Here is a 19,989-nt window from a genome sequence, read left to right on the forward strand (position 1 = left end):
TGCTCCACAAACTAAGTTAAAAGGGCTGATCTGAAAAAATGTGCAAGCTGATTTATGGGAAGAATGAAACTGAAGAGTGCATCTTTTTGAGCTTTTTGCCTGGAAAGAATTCCAAAGTTTTTTAAATAAATATAATCTGTTAATAAATATGAATCACCATGCTGTAATGATACTTTTTTTTGTTGTTGTTAATTTTACCCAGATAACCCAACAATATCAATCAACAGCATCTGTATTAATATCATTTGGCTGGAGTATCTGTATTGTTTGAGAAAAGAAAACCCTTTCCCTCATTGTCATTTTACAAATCCCTGCTTATGGCCAATAACTCTCAAGCATGCCATGGGGTTTAGCAGTATTGTACACTTCTTTTCCCTCAATCATACCCCCAAAAAGTTACTATATCCTCCCCACATATCTTCATAATTCTAAAAATACAAATTGAACGTGCTATTATAAGAAAGACGAAGAGCTCCATGCATGATTTATTCTTCTGTTGCGATCTTTAATCATTTATGTGTCTTGCTTTGCTCATTCACCCCCTACAATCATCTGAGACAGCCCACAGACACAGGCATGAACTGTGAGGCTTCCAGACAGACCGTGCAAATGCACTGGCAGGGATGTAGCCTGCCTAGGCCCCACATATCTCCATTGGGTTTTCTGCATTTCTGCACCAATATGATTATTTTTATGCAAATGTGGCTCAAACCAGGGCATGTCACAAAAATGATTGCAAATGACCACTTCCAATAAGGCTGGATTTTAAAAAATGTGAGGTAATGGAGGGCAATCTATTGAAAAGCCATCCAATGTGTAAACTTGTCAGTGACCATGGCAGCTGACATAGTTGCAAGGGTAGCCCTCTTTTGGTTAATGGAGACAAAAATTATTTGTCATTTAATACTACAATTACTTAATGACAATACTGAAATTGAACCTGTCACATGTAATTTGTTTTATGCTATAATTAAGCAAGTAATGAATAATTAAGCAATTTAATGTATTAAGACAAATTGTTTCAAGAAATATTGAAGAGGTCCTATATTCTCATCTGAGATTCAATGGCTCATTTTTCATTCATTTTTATTCCGACATCATTATTTGCAAACAAAATGGAAATTAATCCCACGTAAAATGGCAAGATTTCAATATTTGTTTAATCAGCACTTGCTCCGCTTCAAAAGTAGGTGTTAGCAAAACCAGCCTTTTACATTGTTGCATTCAGAGATATTTTATATGAAAATAGTTGTGCTCAGACAGCTGGGGTGAGGCTTAAATGTAACTAATGAGGCAAAGTAGATGAAACATTGCATAAACCTGACTCCAAAAATATCTTACAAAGGCTGAACATTGTGAGAACAGAACATTGTGTTTCAAAACTAAAAGCTCCACTGTGTTCAGAATGAATTGTATAGAATATAAGTATGCAGTATAAAATCTTATAGCTGAAATCATGCAGTTAAAATTAATTATCAGAGATGGAATTACTGATGTTCCTTAAGGTTATGAATAGAAAAGAGATAAGGCAACAGAGGGACCAAATGTGGATGAGAAGAGACCAAACAAAGACCACAACTATGCTGTGTAGGCAGCACGATGGCACCGTGTGGAATTTCCCCGCAGAAATGTCACAGTGCTCTCCTTCTCCAAAATCAGAACAACTTTCTCATTTTCGTAGTTCTTTTCCATACTGAGAAGACAGCTGGGGCCGAACGCTAATTACATCTTACAGTACTGCTAAATTGGGGGTAAACTGTGTTCCATGTCAAAGACAGCACATCTTAGGCAACTCTTGTTAATTCTCTTAGTTTGACTACCATCGCATTACATGAAAAAAGTGCTGACTGTTTTCCAATTCTCCAGAGGAGATTTTGCTCAGTGCTTTTTGTAGTTACTATATTTTGACTACTTTCTAGTCTCCACTCCCAGCTCCATGCAGTAAACCTACTGTAGAAAACTTACCAAGTTATTTTCATCTTGTCAACATCTCATTTAGATTGATAGGCATCTACTCCTTCACTACCTTAGTATTAACTCTACTAGCTTTCAACATAGAACATAATAAGAATAAATCTTTATGGTCACAATACAATAGCAGTAATGTGCATTAGCATCATCGGTTTTAATGACTGTATCATGGTGAAAGTTATCTTTGCTTTTTACTCCCAGTTTCTTTCCATTCATTTTGCCTCATCTGGCCAACTTCTGTTCATAGAAAAATCAAACAATGAACTAGCTGAGTAATGTCATTGACCATTAATTCCACGGATCATCATTCATTTCCTGTTGCAGTTTTCCAGCTTCTTCATGACAGCCTTTGCCAATAAACTTTCATTGAAATGAATGTGAACATTATAAGAATTTAATACACAACACACACAGACACACACACACACACAACTGAGCTCAGCCAACTGCATCTAAAATTAATTCCGGGCAGCATCACTGTATTGATCCTAACCCTGTCATACGGCTGAGGTTTTCAAATTTCATTTTAATGAACATTTTCAACACATGTGCAGTTTCCATTGTGGATGTCTTGTTTCATCTCTTGTTTGTTTTACATTGTGTTACGCAGGGGTTTCTAAGGTTTCACAATTGCCAGATCTGGGGTCACTAAAGGCCTTTGTCAGTGCCTTAAAGCCACTTCCTCATGTGGTTAGCTTATTGAGACGGGGGACAATCACTTGGTGGTAAAAGTTCTGTGTTATTTCTTCCCATCCCCCTTCGCTCTTACTCAAAGCTAGATACTTTTAGGGCTGTCCATGCCGTCTATGGTGAGACGTGCTCTCACTACTCTCAACCAATGATCGTGGCCAATCCTTGGCTAATGTCACAGTCAAAGAAACACACTTGTGTTTGTTTCCCACACTCGTTGGCAGGTTTCATGTTTTTCCACAGTGTCACTCAGCACCACTGTATCTCCTCCAGTCACCTCACACTGTCATTATCTCAGAATCGGGCAGATTATCACTTACAGCATGCAGTGATTACAGAAGTTTACTGCATTTTGCAATAATGAGGCCCCATGCCCTAGTGGCAAAACTATGAACCCTCTGACCTTTTCTGTGCTTGAGACATGGCAAAGCCGGTGCTAAACACAAAAACCTTTTTTTCACAAGTGAATGCACTAGATTAACCAATAGAATAGAATAACTTCTTCTTTGTTTTATTTCAAACAATGCGCAGTTTTTATAATGTGAGCAAAGACTTCACTGTCATTATGACAGAAATGTGAAACCATGTTCCAAATATATAGATCTGAAAAATTGGGCCATAAGAAATTTCAGTATATCCCTAGGGTTCTTGGTCAACTCTTTTTTTCCCCTTTTTTCATTTCTGTAAAACTCAATAAAACAGGACTATGCACAACAAAACAAGGTAATTTCTAATATTTATCATATGCATACTGTAGATTAACATTTAAAGGATACACAATTGAACAAATTAGGACCAACCCACACAGGGAATACATTGCAAAAAAAAAGATGATAATAGGCCTTTGAAACTGACGTTAAAGATTTGAAGGAAAAAAAATGTTAATAAAAATGAAAACTGATTCCCAGGAAAAAACAATGTCCCATTGTTAATATAAATTTCTTCTCAATACTGCTACAGATGGTGGTAAAATAATAAACAGATAAAGAAAGTGAATCTTAATCCTCCATGGCCATGTACTGTAGATTCAATCCCGCTCTCAAGCTCTCTGGGGTGGGTTTTCCCAGCTCTAATGCGAGGTAATCGGAGCTCCACTGGAAGCCCTGACATCAGACACCATAAAGGTGTACGGACTCTTTCTCTTGGCCACGGGAAACGCAGAATGCAATCCCAGGCCTACACAATCGGCACGCTATCGAGAGACATAAGTCGGAAGCTTGGGTTACCTCTTCCTCTTTCCCCCCTTTGTGGACAGTTCTTTTCATGGGAATTAGAGATAACTCTGACTGTCTTTAGCCCCAAGCTGGGATTATCAGGTCTTCCTTTACTGCTGTCATATCAGTGGCAAAGAGATTTTTCATATCATTTTAGACCATTTTTTGATAGCATTTTAACAAAAATGTGGGCTGCACTATGGTGTATCAGAGCAGAAAACTTTCCTTTTTATCTTATCTTGTTTTTTTATTTCGAAGTCATGCTGTGGCACCAAGCACATACTTTTCTTTCAAAGGGATGAATCAGTATGAATAGTGTGATCCCTCCAAATAAATGCATCCAACTGGGATTCTGCAATGTGTGGTTTAGAGGGCCATTATGAAAATACATCTGTAACAATACAGGAAGTATGAGAAGTGGTGATACACCAGCCAGTCAATTTTTTTTACTGTAAGTATGCGACTGTAATATAACAATAAACAAGCATTCTGGTCAGAGCTGGCTACTGGCATAAACGCTCTATGTGATCGTTTAGGGTCAAAATCATCTGTGGGTCACACAATTTTTTTTTGTTTGTTTCTTTTATTCGTGCAGTATGCACAGGGTTTGAATAGCTTTTTTGATCCAATGTTCTTGCGCCGGTTCCTCAGTCTGCGATTGCTGACAGCCCCTCTCCCCTCAGGTTCATGATTGCTTTCGCCTCAACAACCCACCCCACTGGTCTACATTCGGTTCATTCTCATTTTAGGCCACCAAATTCCTATAGCCAGCTATGATTCAGATTGTAAAAAGTTCCAGTTTTCACATACTAAGTGACTGGTTTGTTTCTTGTTTAGGAAATCAGGTTTCAAAAGTTTTACCTGATAATACAAACAATCACAAAATAATAATTATATTTTGTACTATCAAAATTTAGAAACATCCATATTCCTGGACACTAACATTTTCCTGAACAAAAGTAAAGATCAAAGACAAGGATTATAAAGTTCATTATTTAGACTTCAATTCTCCTTCAGGCATCTTGTTTCTGTGTTTTTGAAGCATAGATTTACTTAGCAGCCACTTTCAAATGCAGATAATAGTAGAAACACTCAAATTCACATGCTACACTTTATTGTGCCTTTTGTTGTGGCATGAAAAGGCTTTGACTTTCACTTCACAGGCTTCTGAAGCAAAACCATTGTTAGTGCTAGAAACAAATACAGACTTTGCCTTAATTATGGGCCATCAGTGAAGGTCTCAAAAACCATGCTAGATTTGTTATTTTGGATGGGTTTTTACAGAAGGTTGTCGTACGAAGCCTGTGATATTGCTAAATTAGGTAACTGCCAAAATGTTGAAAATGTATTAATAATTAGCAAATAAATGATGTGCTGTGTACAGAATGTGACTTTCAAATATAAATCCCATTCAGTAAATATTCCCACATGGTCTGGCAAGCATGTATCATGATATGATATGATACGCATAACTATGTTATGTCATGGAAGTTACTGAGTCATAACAAACTAATAAAAATAAATAATTAACTGAGAAATATGCCACAGTTTTTCAAATAAACACTAGACATTGCAAGTACATTATTTGTGAGCATAACAATCGTCATATCTGTTTTTACAAGTGCAGCTGCATAAATGACGTTTGTGGATCCATTTCAGTTTTAGAATGGTCATGTGAGTCTCGGTCAGGATTTACCATGTTGTTGCACACAGTAGCAAATAGAGATTCTAGACTAACATCCCAGTCAGGTGGGAGCTTTTTCCAGCCAGTCAGAATAGTCTTACCAATCAAATTAGGCCATTTCTGACCAGCCAGCCTGTCAGTCACTGCAGGCACATCTTGCTCATGCATCCATCTTGTTTTTGCACAGATGAATCTTTCAGACTTCAGATTAGTGCATGCTTCATGGAAACGGTTTCCCTTCATTTAAGAGACCTCAGATCAGTCCTTTACCGTCGCCATTAGGAACCAGACTGAGTATGGATCTGTGCTATGGAATGATGATCTATGATGTGGTCCTAATTCAAGATAAAAAAGATTCTGCTGTATAAATCAATCTGGGAATTTCTGTTTCCGCAAGGGAGCTCTGTGTAAAACTAGGACTGTCCCAGAAAAGCCAGAGCATTTGGTCACCTCAAGAATAACATGGTTTCACAGCAGGCTGGATTTCTTGCTTCAATAAGCCCAAGAAAAACGTGTGTTTTCAATTATGGAATGGCTGTTTAGTTTGTATAGTTCTGGCTTGTTAGCCAGTTAGCTATTTGAGTTTGAGTCCCTTAGGCTATCAGCATACCATCTGTGTATTATTTGCTGGTTGGTAGCTAAAATAGATAGCTAGACAAGATCTGACCATACACAATTTAATTGGGCTTACTAAACGTAGAAAACTCATCTGAGGCAGAATTTAATTGAACAACATGACTTCTCCATGTTCTCTGTGATCAGGAAGAGACAGATTCAGTTGGGAAGGATATAAACTGCCACCCTCCTAGGATGTTTGTCTGGAATTTCATTACTCATGTTTGATATTACTCATTACCACAGACATATTTGTGTTAGTTTTGTTTTTGATTTTCAGCAAGGATGTGGCAAATCAACGCCTTTATCAAATCTAATGGACTTGAAAGTAGGTTTTAAAAAAAGTAAAAGGAAGATTAAAAGGCTGTTATCTTTGTACAGAAAGTAATGTGCCTGTGAAATGTATTAATTTGTCAATCATTATTTGTCGATTGTGAGACAAATTATAATCCTGGCATACAAAACCAGTACACACTGTGATTTATATTTCAAATTCAAGGTACATATTTACAAAATATATTTTATTTGTTACTAGTTAAAATTTCCAATGATTTCAAATAAGGTGTAGTCTAGCTCCATCATCATCAACAAGTGAAATACATCTAGCAAGCTCCCACTGCCAGAAAAAGGTGGTGCATTGGATTAATGAATAGATTAATGGTCTACCTCACAGATATATCTGTAGTATGTATACCACTCAGGACTGATACTATCTATGCTTTACTCTAATATATGTCATATTTGAAATTTACTTTAGCTACTTTGGCAGACTTTGATTAAAAAATTAAACCTGCTTAAGAAGTTCTTCCTTTTCTAATGTAAAGGAAAACTATGATGAACCATTAAGATATTAACTTGTTCCCATGCATAAAGAACTGAGGAATGGCTGGGAAAATTTCTCCTCTCAAGGTCTTTTTGATAACATAAAGTTCTGACAAAATTAAACACTTCACAGAAATTATCCGACCAAGTAGCTGAAACGAAAAGCATGTTTGATCTATCCGACTGGAATTGCAATGTTTGGGTAAATAAATACAGGGTATCTTGTTTCCAGAAGCCCACTAATTAAACCTGGGATTTTTATAGTAGTGTGGTTTCAACCAAAATGGGACATCTTGATTTAAGCTAAATTTGTACACAGTAAACAAAAAAAAAAGAAGATGAAAAAGTTAGTTTGAGGTGGGGGTGTTGCGTGTTCAAAGTGTGTGAGGATATTCAGCGTGTTTGCTGCTTACAGTCTATTTTAAAGCCTTTTTAATTTAAGCCCTTACAGTGACCGACCAACTCAACACATTCCATAATTAATCATTCAAAGATAAGAAAACGAAACAAATCATTACCATAGTAGTCTTCATACACCAGTTCTTCAGTATTTTCTCATCTTTGCTGCCCTACCATTGTTTCCATCAGTGATCAGTCATTTTCTTCCATGTGTCTAACGGGAGGCTAACTACCATTGTGCAGCCTAAGTTTGTTGACTAATAGAAGTGCAGGAAATTTTTATCAACAGTTTGGACAAAAGCAAAACAAGCTGGTATTAATGCACATTCACACCAAAGGAAATATGGAAATTATTGCAATTCACAGAAAATGTTAAATGTCTAATTTAAAAATAAATTAATCTCAGTTGTGAATTAGCTGTAGCTCATGTAACATATGGATCTTACTCAAGTACTCACATATTTCCTGAAAAATTCTATTTTGTCTTAGTAATTGTTTTACACAAGTAAATAAAATCTGTTTACTTAGGTATCAGGAAGTCCATGTCGCAAAAGCCTGCTGTGGATTATTGATTCTTACTGGTGAGAAATAAAGTTAAAAAAGCTTAATATACATACTTTTTAAGCCATATTTTTGATGTTATCTGAAAATACAAAGTTCAGTACAATGAGAAATTGGGACAAATAATCTATAACAGGAATCAACTTTGTGCAAGGCACATTAGATCACAAACAAATGCAGTCCTCCAATGCACTCGCCCTTGACCCAATGGCTTTGGTACAGGCACTCATAGTGCTAATAACATACATCTTTGCAAAGTTGTCTTATAGCATTGACAAACTCACTCCCATATTGTGCTTCTGACCTTGTCATTAATCAAATTAATCCAAAATTAAGAGAGAGAGGGACAGGGAACATATCCTTATGACCCATGTATACATAGAGAAAATCAAAGGTATAACCATCGACAGCACCTGAATTAAACCTCCCAGCATCTCTGTCCATCAGGCTGTAAGCTGGTTGTCAAGAGAAAGCTTCCTCTGAACTCTGGCAGCTCAGTATACAGTTTATACCCGTTGCAATATCACAGATCAGTGAGCGTAAATAATCCGTGTCTCCTCTTTCCTGAGGTTGGGGAACTTCTCGGCTTGTTTACATCTAACATTGTTACATAGCAGGGTCTCAGGCTGAGGTCACCGCTACAGGATCTGTGCTCTGCAAAAGTTCTCATCTCCCTTTGCCAGAGGATGAAATAATATTGAGCATTAACGATTCAGTTTCCTCTTGTTAAACCAGAGCTTTGTATTTTAGTTTTGGGTTCTGCATATCTGAGAAATTTGAGAGTGAGAATCCTGGCCAGGCAAACCTCTGCCAGCACCTCAGTTACTGGTGGCGTGAGCAACTTTTATCTGAGCCTCACTTTCAAAGGCCTATTTGGCAGAAACTAGAATCTAGTTTCAGTTTGGGGGGGGGGGGGGGTGCTTATCCAGCTTTGACACCATGAAATGTAATGAACACCACCTCACCATTCTGTTGATGACACTTAAAAATTAACAAAAGGAAACTATGAATATGTTTTCTTGGTTATGATTAAAAATGGTAAACATGAATTATTCTACGACGTAGAATATGACGTAAAACAGTGTACCAGGGCTCCAGTTTAAACTCCCTCTATCACATTACTTCAGTGTAGAATATACTCTATCATCCCATACTAGTGTGGGGACAGAACAGACATATAGCAAAGCATCTTTATATGATTTCAAAATAGCTTATAATGTACATTAATGATACACCATATGATGTTTCTTATTGCATGAAGTCAAACTCCACACCAAGGGTGAGAGAGCACTGCTCTGGGCGAAACCTGCTGACAGCTTTCTTACACTTGCGTTCCCAGGGTGACCGGCCATTCCCAGCACTGTATATTCTGCCGTATGGTGTTTATTTCAGCCCTGTGGTTCGTCTGACTGCAAGGCATCGGAACCCAGAGTTCCACAAAAGAGACAACTCCAACGTCACCAAACCAACAGTGTTGGCAGCCTGATTAGGACTCAGACTTCACTCCAGTGTCAACATTCTGAGAGGCGTGTTAACAGTACTCTGTGGCACATTGACTCTCAGTGACTATGTAAATGCCAACAACTTTGGTATGGCGAAATCAATTAAAAGTAATGATTGCGCACATGTCGTATCAATACCTAATCTTCTGTTGATCAGTTTTTCTTTTTTCAGTTAAGATTTTGTCAGTGTTTTCAGGGAAGTGGATAGTCTATTTTACAGCCAATCAAATTATCTTGAATTGTAAGTAAAATATAGAAAATTGAACAGGCCTATTTTGAATATTGCTGATGTTACATTACATTACATTACATTACAGTACATTACATTCATTTGGCAGACGCTTTTATCCAAGCGACAACAAACAAGTCCTTCATGATCGAGACAACTGACTGAACACAGGTTCAGTAAGGTACAATTACTTATTTTGTACAGCTATTCTAGCTGAGAACAATAACCTATCCTGGTCTAACATCTTGAAAGCCAAACTAGGCAAAAGAATAAGTACATATTAGACAATACCAATTTACAGATCAGGGATGGCAAACATGTCAGTGACAGGGAAAAAGGGTGGTTTTTTTTTTTTTTTTCTTTTTTTTTGAATATTGCTGATGTCAGCATGGTATTCAAAGGGGTTTCCTACTGTTTTTATATGTGGGTCATCCAAAATACTTGAAGAATACTTCAAGTATGAAATTGGCAACCATACCACTTACAAACAGGCCTCCTCTTCTGTGTACAGCTTAGAAATTGGAAGTGATTTCCCCAAACAACTTTAATTTCCCACCAGAAATTTAGGGAAAATGTAGCCTAAATTTTGGTTGTGAAAGGATTATATCTTCTGGAGTTTCACATATGTTATACTTTCAAATACTGAACAGCCAGATTTGCATGAATAAGACACTGAATGTTTTATCCATCCAATCATCTGTTTGTATCCAAAACTTTTTTTCATTTTAATCTGCAACCATTGTGCAAACTTTCAAAATCAAACAAGACTCCGCCTTCCCCAAAGGCTACAGTTGTGAAGCACCAGAATGATGACGTCTCTTGGAGTAATTACTCTACAAACATTACTCTACAAACATAAGTATCAGAGGTAAATACAGTGCTGGAAAGAAAGTTACCAGGCAACCAAAAGTGTAATCCAATACCAGCTCCCTAATAAATTTAGAATGTATTCACTAGCCCAACTTGTAGTCTATATTTAACCTGCGGTTGCTTTCAGTTTCAGTTCTTCTCCTGTCCTTCACATCAAAAGAAATGTTGTTATTGCACATATGAGATATTTCTGTTGATACCTTTCCCCAATAATTTCTTGATTCAGAAGGTCATAACAGATGGCAGTTATATATGTAAAAATAGCTGATGTGCTTCGCATAGGTGTACTTTGTACTCTGTAGGCCAGTGTAGGGTAACCTTTTTGGTACCATCATCCAAAGAAGCCTTTCAGAAACATAAGAGTACAGTAAGGGTGATATGCATTGTAGGAAAAGGTTGAAGTAAATTTCCTCTTTAACTATAGATAGCCTGAGATGAAAAGGGCTATTTAAAACCTATACATCGTCATCAGTGGAAGTAGCATCATCATCAAAAGGAGCTTTACAAAGCATACGTAGTTGTGTATACCGCATCTATTTTTGTAAGTTATTTGGATTGGCACATACAGTACATATGCACACACCCACACTCAATTGTTTGTCTGCTTAAAAGATTAACAAAAGCATAACTTGGTGTCCAATACTAAAGCATGAAACTCATAAATGTAAATCAAAAAGCACAAGCCAACATTTTGCACACCTGCATGGACCACATGACCTATTTGAGACAACAATTAATTTGTTGAATCCTTACGAGAATATTTGTTATGAAGCAAAAACTTGACGATGTGAAGGGAAGGAGAAACTTTTGACCTCATTGCTAATTCTCACATTTATGGTTCAATTGAAAGTGACCTACTCTCTGGTGAAATGAAGAATTACATTTTTAAAACTCACATTCTTTGTGTACAGATAACCAGAGAAACCTGGAGTGGCTTGACTTCATTATCAGGTGCAATTATTAAAGTGCAACTTGTTAAAATGTAGGGCTGTGCCCGACTCAGAATTTTCTTAGTCGAATCGGATTCGGCAGTTCAATATGACAATTTGACGATTCATTTTAAATATATAGGTCTATAAGACTTTCTGGCAAAATAGTACATTGGTATGCGTTTCAGTGCTGAGAGTTATATGAACATTTTTTTTGAGCATTTAAAATCAATACATCCGTTAAGACAACATAGCCTATGAAGCCAGATGGCTGATTTGAATTGCCGACAATGCATTAGCCTGCGTGCGGATTTGTCGGAATAATGAGACAGTAGGCTACACAGATATTTCTGGTTAAACCTAGCTCTTATAACTTCTTTATTTTGCTTTAAACATTGAAAATGAACAAACAAATGAAACAGTTTAAATAAATTCATGGCATTGTCTGCTTTGAAATAACTGACATATCTTCTTCAACAGGATAGGGGCCTAGGCTACTTCTTTATTTCTCTTTAAATATAAAAAGCCTAATATAGGCCTATACATCTAAACAAACATGTAAAAGAATAAATTAACAAATGAAGCAATTTAAGATTTGAATTATTTTGGTTGAAAATAATGCGTTTGTAAACAACAGTTTAAATAAACGGTATTGTGAGCCTTGAAATAACTGACGTCTCATCTTCAACGAGACCCTTTTTATTTCTCTTAAATAACAAAAAGTAATATATAAATCTAAATAAGCGTGTTACGTGTAAAATGATAAATTAACAAATTAAGAAATTTAAGATTAGACTTCTTTTAGATGAAAATAAATGCGGTTTAAATAAATGCATGGCATTGTCCTCTTTGAAATAATAACTGACCTCTCGTCTTCAAAAGAATATTCTATTTCTGGAGGCTATTCCGGTATTGTAATGCACATTGACTGTCTAAAAAAAAACCCACAAAAAAAACCAACAGCTCGACTCAAAAAATCTCAGTCGACTGAAGGGTCTCTGGCAGATGATTCGAATCATCGACTTTCAGGGTGCAGCCCTACTAAAATGAAGCAAAAAGGCTATTCAATGGAAAATTAAGTATGAACCGAAAGATGATTACACCTCAGTCAATTGGCCTGTAATATTGTATATTATTTATCATTGATCAATGGTTAATACATATACAAAGTACATGTTTGAGAATATTATAAGTGCCAGTGTCAATAAACTCATGATTAGTATTCATATCAAGCCATGAACATACTGTCATTAGTTTAAGGTTTTAAAAGAGCTTAATAATACATTTGTAGGTCATGAGTAAATCTTTCTAAAGAGAAAAAACAGTCTTTGAACTGAACTTAGGGGACTGCAAATAACAGAGAATATTTTTCACTGTAATGTGTTCCCGAAGGCATGGTGGGCATTTGACATGTAGGACATATTAATATTGTTGCGAATGGTGAAGCTTCAGTTTCTCTCTGCAGACACATCTGCATGAACTGCATCTGCATCTAGTGTAAGTCAGCTAAATTTGAGGGGCGCCCCTTTTGCGCACAGTAACTGAGACTTGATTGTTATTTCCCAGATAGAGACACAAGCCCAAGGTTGTGGTTAGTAGACATGGCCAGGACCTCCTTTGTGTCTACAGGAGACTGGAGGGCTTGCGGTACTAGGCCAGGCAATACCCAGCCTGCACTCCTGCCCCCTCACCATACAGCTGTTCAGGCAGTGTGGGCGGCTGCCATTCCCCAGACACTGAAAAAATGACAAAAACTTGGGAAAAACAGGGGAGGGGGGGGGATGGGGAGTTGGGGGGAGAGAGACCCTATGTCAAGTTACACAACAAAGAACCAATTAGCCACTTCTGTTAATGGTAATAAAATATTGTCTAGACATGTTGTTTTAAAGGACAGAATATTTTATATGAGAATTAATTCAGTGAAAACACAATGCCTGCCAGAGTCTGTCTGGTGTATCCATGTTTATGAAACGCATAATAACATTTACTTTCTTTACTGCAGCTCTGGATGAAGGTCTTGAGCTGCTGGTACAAGAAAAGGGTGGCAGTAGATTTTGTGTGTGTTTCATTGGGGCGCTGTTCTTATTTTAAAGTTACTTAAATGAAATTAGGCTATCTCAGCCAAAACACAGAGCAAAGCTACGGTTACTATAGAACACTATCCAGCATCTGACATCTATAGCGCTCCATTTATTATATTCTTATATAATAATTATAATTCATGCTGTTCTGTAATTTTACAATAAAAAAAATCCTTCATATCCTATTTTTTTTTTTCAAATGTAAATGTACATTCTTAATTAGATTTGAATGGTTGCCTAACATCTGGATCATATCATAACTGCATCAGGGCCAACTTTGACTTACGAGTCTCATAGGACACGGCCATAGTGTCACCCAGGGAGGCAGTGATTATTAAGTCAGTTGGGTCGTCTGTTTCATTGCTCACTAGGGACAGATGCTAGTGTTTCACCAGTGCCAGCTGCAGTCTACCAGTGCCAGCTGCAATCTACTTTATCTATGATAAATCAGCTTCTCTTCTTCACCCAGGCAACCACGGTCTTAACTTCTGGCACTGTGCAGTAAATCTGAGAAAAAAAAGTCAATTTATGAAAAAAACCAGAATCCCCAATTTTAATTAATATTCACATGAAACTGTCAAGAATTGATTTACATGGCTTAGATTAATAGATTAACTATTGATCATAAATTTCTCATGTCTCACTGTAGTTACAGTAATGCAGCAGAAATTATTTAGAGATTGAACTTAAGCAAATACATAGGTTGTCAGTTATATTTTACTGAGTGCAGTACGTTGCAGTTGTGCAACAATTTAAGGCCTGGACTCAATCAATGTTTATCCTTTGGCATACAACACACTACATTCATTTAGCAGATGCTCTTACCCAGACTGACTCACAATGCAGGAGAAACGTGTTTATTTTTCACATAAATAGTTTGGCAAGTTTATTTGTTGATTGCTGAACACCTGTTGAATTCGGCAAGCACCTGCTAACTGGAAAAACAAATACAAATCATATCATGAGGCACAGTTAAAGGAAAATGTTGACTTGAATTCAGGCTTAACAGAGACAAGTGTTGACTCAGGGCCCAACTTCATGACAATGAATGAAAGTAAAGTCCAAATCCAAATTTCATCATGACAGGCTTGTGAAAGGGATTGAAATCTCATTCCAGTGTGTAGGTCTTTTAAGGGCTAATGATGAATGGAACCATGGCGCAAGAAGTGTGTGGTGTGGTATTTTTACTGCACATGGATTCCATGAAAAGAACTTTAGAAGATCTTTTTTTATTTTCTCTCAGATTTTATTGCCCTGTCTGTGCTATGGCTTGCTTTATGGAGCATAATTAAATCATTGCTACATATAAGAACTTGACTTTTGCTTGTTTTGAGTCAATGCTGACAAGCATGGTAAAAAATATACATAGTGAGGACAGACTTCATTTTATTTATTAATTTAACTTGGAAGACTGAATGAATAGCATGTTTCATAGGCAACAAGGCCTATATTTTCTAAAAAGAACATTAGGGTGTACCAGAGGGAGTGGAAAAATTAATAAATTTGATGACTATGGGAGATTTGGGTGGTTTTGTAACACTTGGCACTGAGCCTCTGTTACATATATAGCACAAGTATAAGGATGCCTTGTTACTGCACTGTATGTGATGAGTCATTCTAAGCCTTTCTCTGGACTACAGTACAATAGCAATGAAGAAAAATAAGAAGACGAAGAAGTAGAAGAAAAAGAAGATGACGATAAAGACGAAGACGAAGAAGACTACGAAGAAGAAGAAACTGCTAACACTTTCCAGTTTCTGTTCTTTTTCTTCAACACATGCATTTAACAGTGACCCTGTATCCTCATCTTAAGAAAACAGACAGTCAGACTTGAAAGGCATGCGGCTTCCCAACAAATTCCATGCCATCCATATGTGGGACGGGGCACAAAATACTAACCCTGAGCTGACTGTATAATTTAAATGAATAAATTATGCAGTATTACACATGCAGGGGCGATGAAATGATGCTGACTACAGATATTTCAGAGTTTGTTTAAACTTTGAGTTGAGTTGCAAGTGCATTCATTTTGGTTTGTGGGCTGTTGGTGGTTTGGGAGAGTGGATCATTTAAGAGGCAGATGGTTTGTGCATAGAAAAACATTGTCTCATAAAAAAAAACTTAGATGATTTTTATACATTGTTAGATGCCTATCACAAAAACACAATTGAACTAATCCTGTGCAACACACAACTTTATCTTGTGTTATTCTTCAATCACTTGGCAGATGTTGTCATTGAGAATGATTTAGTGCAAATCGTAAAAGAACAAGTACAGAATAGTAAATAGTATCCACATGAAATTAATCACACACAGACGTTGATTATCAGGACGTGATTACAGACGAGGGCACAGGGGTAAGGAACGCGCTTGTAACCGAAAAGTTGCAGGTCGATCCGGTAGGACACTGCCGTTGTACCTTGAGCAAGGTACTTAACCTGCATTGCTTCAGTATATATCCAGCTGTATAAATGGATACAATGTAAAGTGCTATGTAAAAGTTGTGTAAGTCGCTCTGGATAAGAGCGTCTGCTAAATGCCTGTAATGTAATGTAATGTAATCACAAGAACAAACTAAACTTTCAGGACTTTTAGCTGGTTGCATCCCAATTTGCACAAACATTTTCGGGACATTGGCGATGACTATGGTTATATTCCCATTTGGTTGGGGGATAATACTATGATGAGAATGTTCTCTAAGATGAGAACATGACGAATGAAGCTTGTTTTCTTTGTAACTGACCAGGGTTGAGTTTTTATTGCAATGTTTGTTATTGACCATTATTTGTTGTATGCCTCCAGTGCCAGTGTTTGGTACTAATGGGTCAGTCACTTAATTATGTTTGTGAATTCTGGGAAAGATAGATAGATAGATAGACAGACAGACAAACAGACAGACAGACAGACGCTGGCACTGCCTAACATTAACTAGATAGCTTACTTAGCTAGCTAGATAGTAATGTTGCTTAGCCAAGGCAAGCAAAAAAATCACTGCCATAATCACACAGCTTCCAGATTGATACTTGCTTCAAAACCACTCCCATCACTCAAACCAATAGCCTAGTAGAATGTCTTGATCAGTCATTGAAACAAATGTTAAATATAGTTATGAGTGATACAGGTAAAGCATGGGGGCACTTTCTGCTCCCAATGTCTACTAATAAGCCTCTGGATGAATGATGGGGGCCATGTGATGTCATTAGGAAACTTGAGTCTGTGTCAAGAAAAGCAGAAGAATCGGCTATTTCAAATAAACCTTTCAAAGATCATGAGAGGGAACCCAAATCGCAACCAGTGAGAGGAAGATGAGTTGTTAGTAATTGTATCAGCTCAGCAAAGAGGATTCTGTGAAAATGGGTCTAAACCATCTGACTGAAGAACAGTATATCTGTTTTCATTTGTTGTTTTAGGGCAAACCTTGAAACACAAACGAAACGCAATATTCTCAAAGACCTTGATTCCCATCCATCTTTTACCGTACTGAATTGTGGAGAGAATGGGGATTACCATGTATATCCGGATTAAAAACTATTCTGGACATGGAGATTATTAACCCATCCAGAAGTGAGTGGTCATAGCTCATCTTTGTAGTCAGCAAAAAAAAATGGAGGCCTTTCATTTTGCATAGATTTTCATTGAATGTCAGGTCCCTTTTTTTTCTAATGCCACAAATGGATGAATTCACAACCTGAACCTGAGAGGTTAGGAACAGGTGAAATACAACACAACCTTGAATTTATGCAAAGGTTATTGGCAGGTGCCCCTCGAAAAGGTGTGTAGGGAACATACAGTTTTTAGATCTACAGGGTGATGACACTGCCATAATACCATAGCGTTCCAACTGCCTTCTAATGGCTAATGAATACCTTACTAAATTATCTTTACTGTTGCACATCAATGATGGCATGCACAGTGAGTCTTTGGAGTAGAGCATGCAGCACCTGGAGCGTGTCCTCAGAAGAATTTGAGTATGTGATAGCTATAAATCCAAAGAAATGTGCCTGGGTTCACACTCACTTTTTTTTGGCCACGTAGGTCACTGTAACCCCAAAAGTGATTCTCCTATTTCAGCACTGATATGGCAATTCAAGGTACTGAAGCAGTGCTGCAATTGAAAAGTTGATGGGAAAATGTACAGTCGTTCACTTTCCCTTCCATCTTGTTGAGATTTCTTACCCAAAGTTCCCCAAAGTTCCCACAAGTTTCCAAAAATAGTTACTAAAGACTTTTCAATTATATGGACAATGTTATGTGAAGGGGGCAATCATAAAAACCAATGTGTTTACTTCTTGCAAATGTTATGCTCTTTTGATTGAGGAGAAGTGGACTGATTCAGGAAATGAGTTTCAGGGCACAGGACAAAAGAGAATATGATTGTTCAAAAAATACAGCTTGCGATCTGTAATTCTGTATCCTCTCCGACTTTAATACAACAAAGCTTCTTCCACTTCTGTTCATGTTGTAAACCAGAATTACAGTGTAACTCAATTTTAAAGTCAACAGACTAGATTAAATATTTGAGACTATGTATGTAAATTTGTTTTAACCTCTATGGGGAAAGTGCTAACTATCACTGGTCAGTTGCACTGTATACAGTCTGCCTGATGTGCTAGAGCTCTGCTATTCGGTCAGAGCACTGGCAGGGAATAATTCATGAACTTATGTGACTTAAGATTTATTGAATTCTGATATAACAAAGCTCTTGATCTACCAGTCGATCTTCGTCCCTACTCTCACTTACAGTGTGGTCACAAGCTACAGGTAGTGACCAAGAGTGTGAGATCGCGAATGGGGCTGAAATGGGGTCCTTGAAAGGGTGAGAAGCTCAGATGTCCAGGATGACCTCAAAGTAGAGCCACTGTTCCTCTGCATTGATAGGAGTCACTTGAGGTGGTTCGGTCATCTGATAAAGATGCCTCCTGGACCCCTCCCTCAGGAGTCCCAGTGCTGTTCTCCTTGCCCTGTTGCCACCAAGACCCTGATCTGGACTAAGCAGTTACAAAATGGATGGGTGGCTAGATGGATACATTGGCGATTTTAGATCTTTTAGACCACAACTCACACCCCTATTATTTCAAACATTTTTACCTCAGTTGAGCATGTTAGCTTAGGAATAGAGTACATTTAGTGACTTATTAGCTAGTAGAAACAGCGCAGAAAAACACAAGTTGAAATGTTAGCAAATAAAATTGCTGAATGTTCTGACAGAGAACGTTGGGTTAAATCAATATTACTGTGTAGTTGATTCGATGTGTTTGGCGATGTATCAACGTAGTTTTAGCGAGCTCACAAGCTAGATAGCTAGCTAACAGCTAACATTAGATCATCTCTGAGCTAGCTTGCTTGTAAATTTGCTAATTTCAGATTTTAAACATGGCAGTGCGTGAATGTCATTTGTATGGGTACTGTTAAAGTTAGTTAACATTGTTTGTGTGGGTCATAGTTATAACAATTGTGTGATTGTTCATTATGAACCATTATTATTATACACTACAATAGACCACCCAACTAATTAGGTTGCTTCTAATGGTAACATTGTGTACCCTAATTGAATTGAGTGAAAGGGGTTGAATACTTTTGCAAACAGCATATTCCATTTTTCATTTTCTTAAAAAATATTTTATGGTGTAAAATTCATGTTACTTACTAGTTATTCATTAAAAGTATTGTTGTAAATCAAAATATCATATATAGAAAAATATTAATGTATTAATTGTTATCCAATGAAATGAGTGATTTAGCAGGGGGGTTAAACACTTTTGCAAGGCATGGTATGCATGTCACATTCTCATTAGGGGCTGAGCCCCCTAAAGGTCTGATCCTAGAATCGCCCCTGGATGGATATGTCTTACATTTTATGTACATGATCTCCTAATTTAATCATTCGTGCACAATGCTTGTAACACCCATAATTCTCCTAATGCTAGGACTGAGAGTGGTTGGCAATGGCCAATTTGCTCACAAAAGATTTTGAAGTGCCTATTGTGCTTCCCTTTTCCCCACTGTACGGTTAAAATGGATGCAGAGTCATTTTGTCTTACCTACCTGTCCTTGCAACAAGCTAAATCTCAAAATCAAAATGTGATTATGCTGTTATTATATTATAATGGATTTTTTGGAAAACAGATTTTCCATGATCCTTTTCTACTGTTTAATCTCAACAATTGCTATGTATTTTTTTTCCTTAATGGTCCTGCTTAACATCATCTAAAAACTAAAGAGGATACTTACCTTGGCAGATATAGTGTTCAGTCGTGCTATCAGCTGTTTTATCAAGCCAAAGAGCTTTGAGAGCTGTGACGGGTAGTCCTAGTTATTAATTTTTATATCTTGAATTCAAATGTGGACAGCCAGGGGCAACATTAGTATGCAACTTGATTGATATTTAACAGTGACATCCTGGATGTTTCTCCCACCCCCCA

The 19,989-nt window shown here is 37.2% G+C and overlaps 1 long non-coding RNA gene across 1 annotated transcript in view; it reads left to right on the top strand.

Moving 5' to 3' along the window:
- The window catches only part of LOC135239521 (uncharacterized), a 33,244-nt gene extending 16,664 nt beyond the window's left edge, over nucleotides 1-16,580 (top strand). The window contains exons 2-3 of the long non-coding RNA XR_010325398.1: nucleotides 15,208-15,900; nucleotides 16,136-16,580. This is a non-coding gene — a long non-coding RNA (uncharacterized LOC135239521). The remainder of the gene's footprint in view (nucleotides 1-15,207; nucleotides 15,901-16,135) is intronic.
- The last annotated feature ends 3,409 nt before the right edge of the window (nucleotides 16,581-19,989 follow it).

Source organism: Anguilla rostrata, chromosome 14 (assembly GCF_018555375.3).
Source record: "Anguilla rostrata isolate EN2019 chromosome 14, ASM1855537v3, whole genome shotgun sequence".
NCBI lineage: Eukaryota > Metazoa > Chordata > Actinopteri > Anguilliformes > Anguillidae > Anguilla > Anguilla rostrata.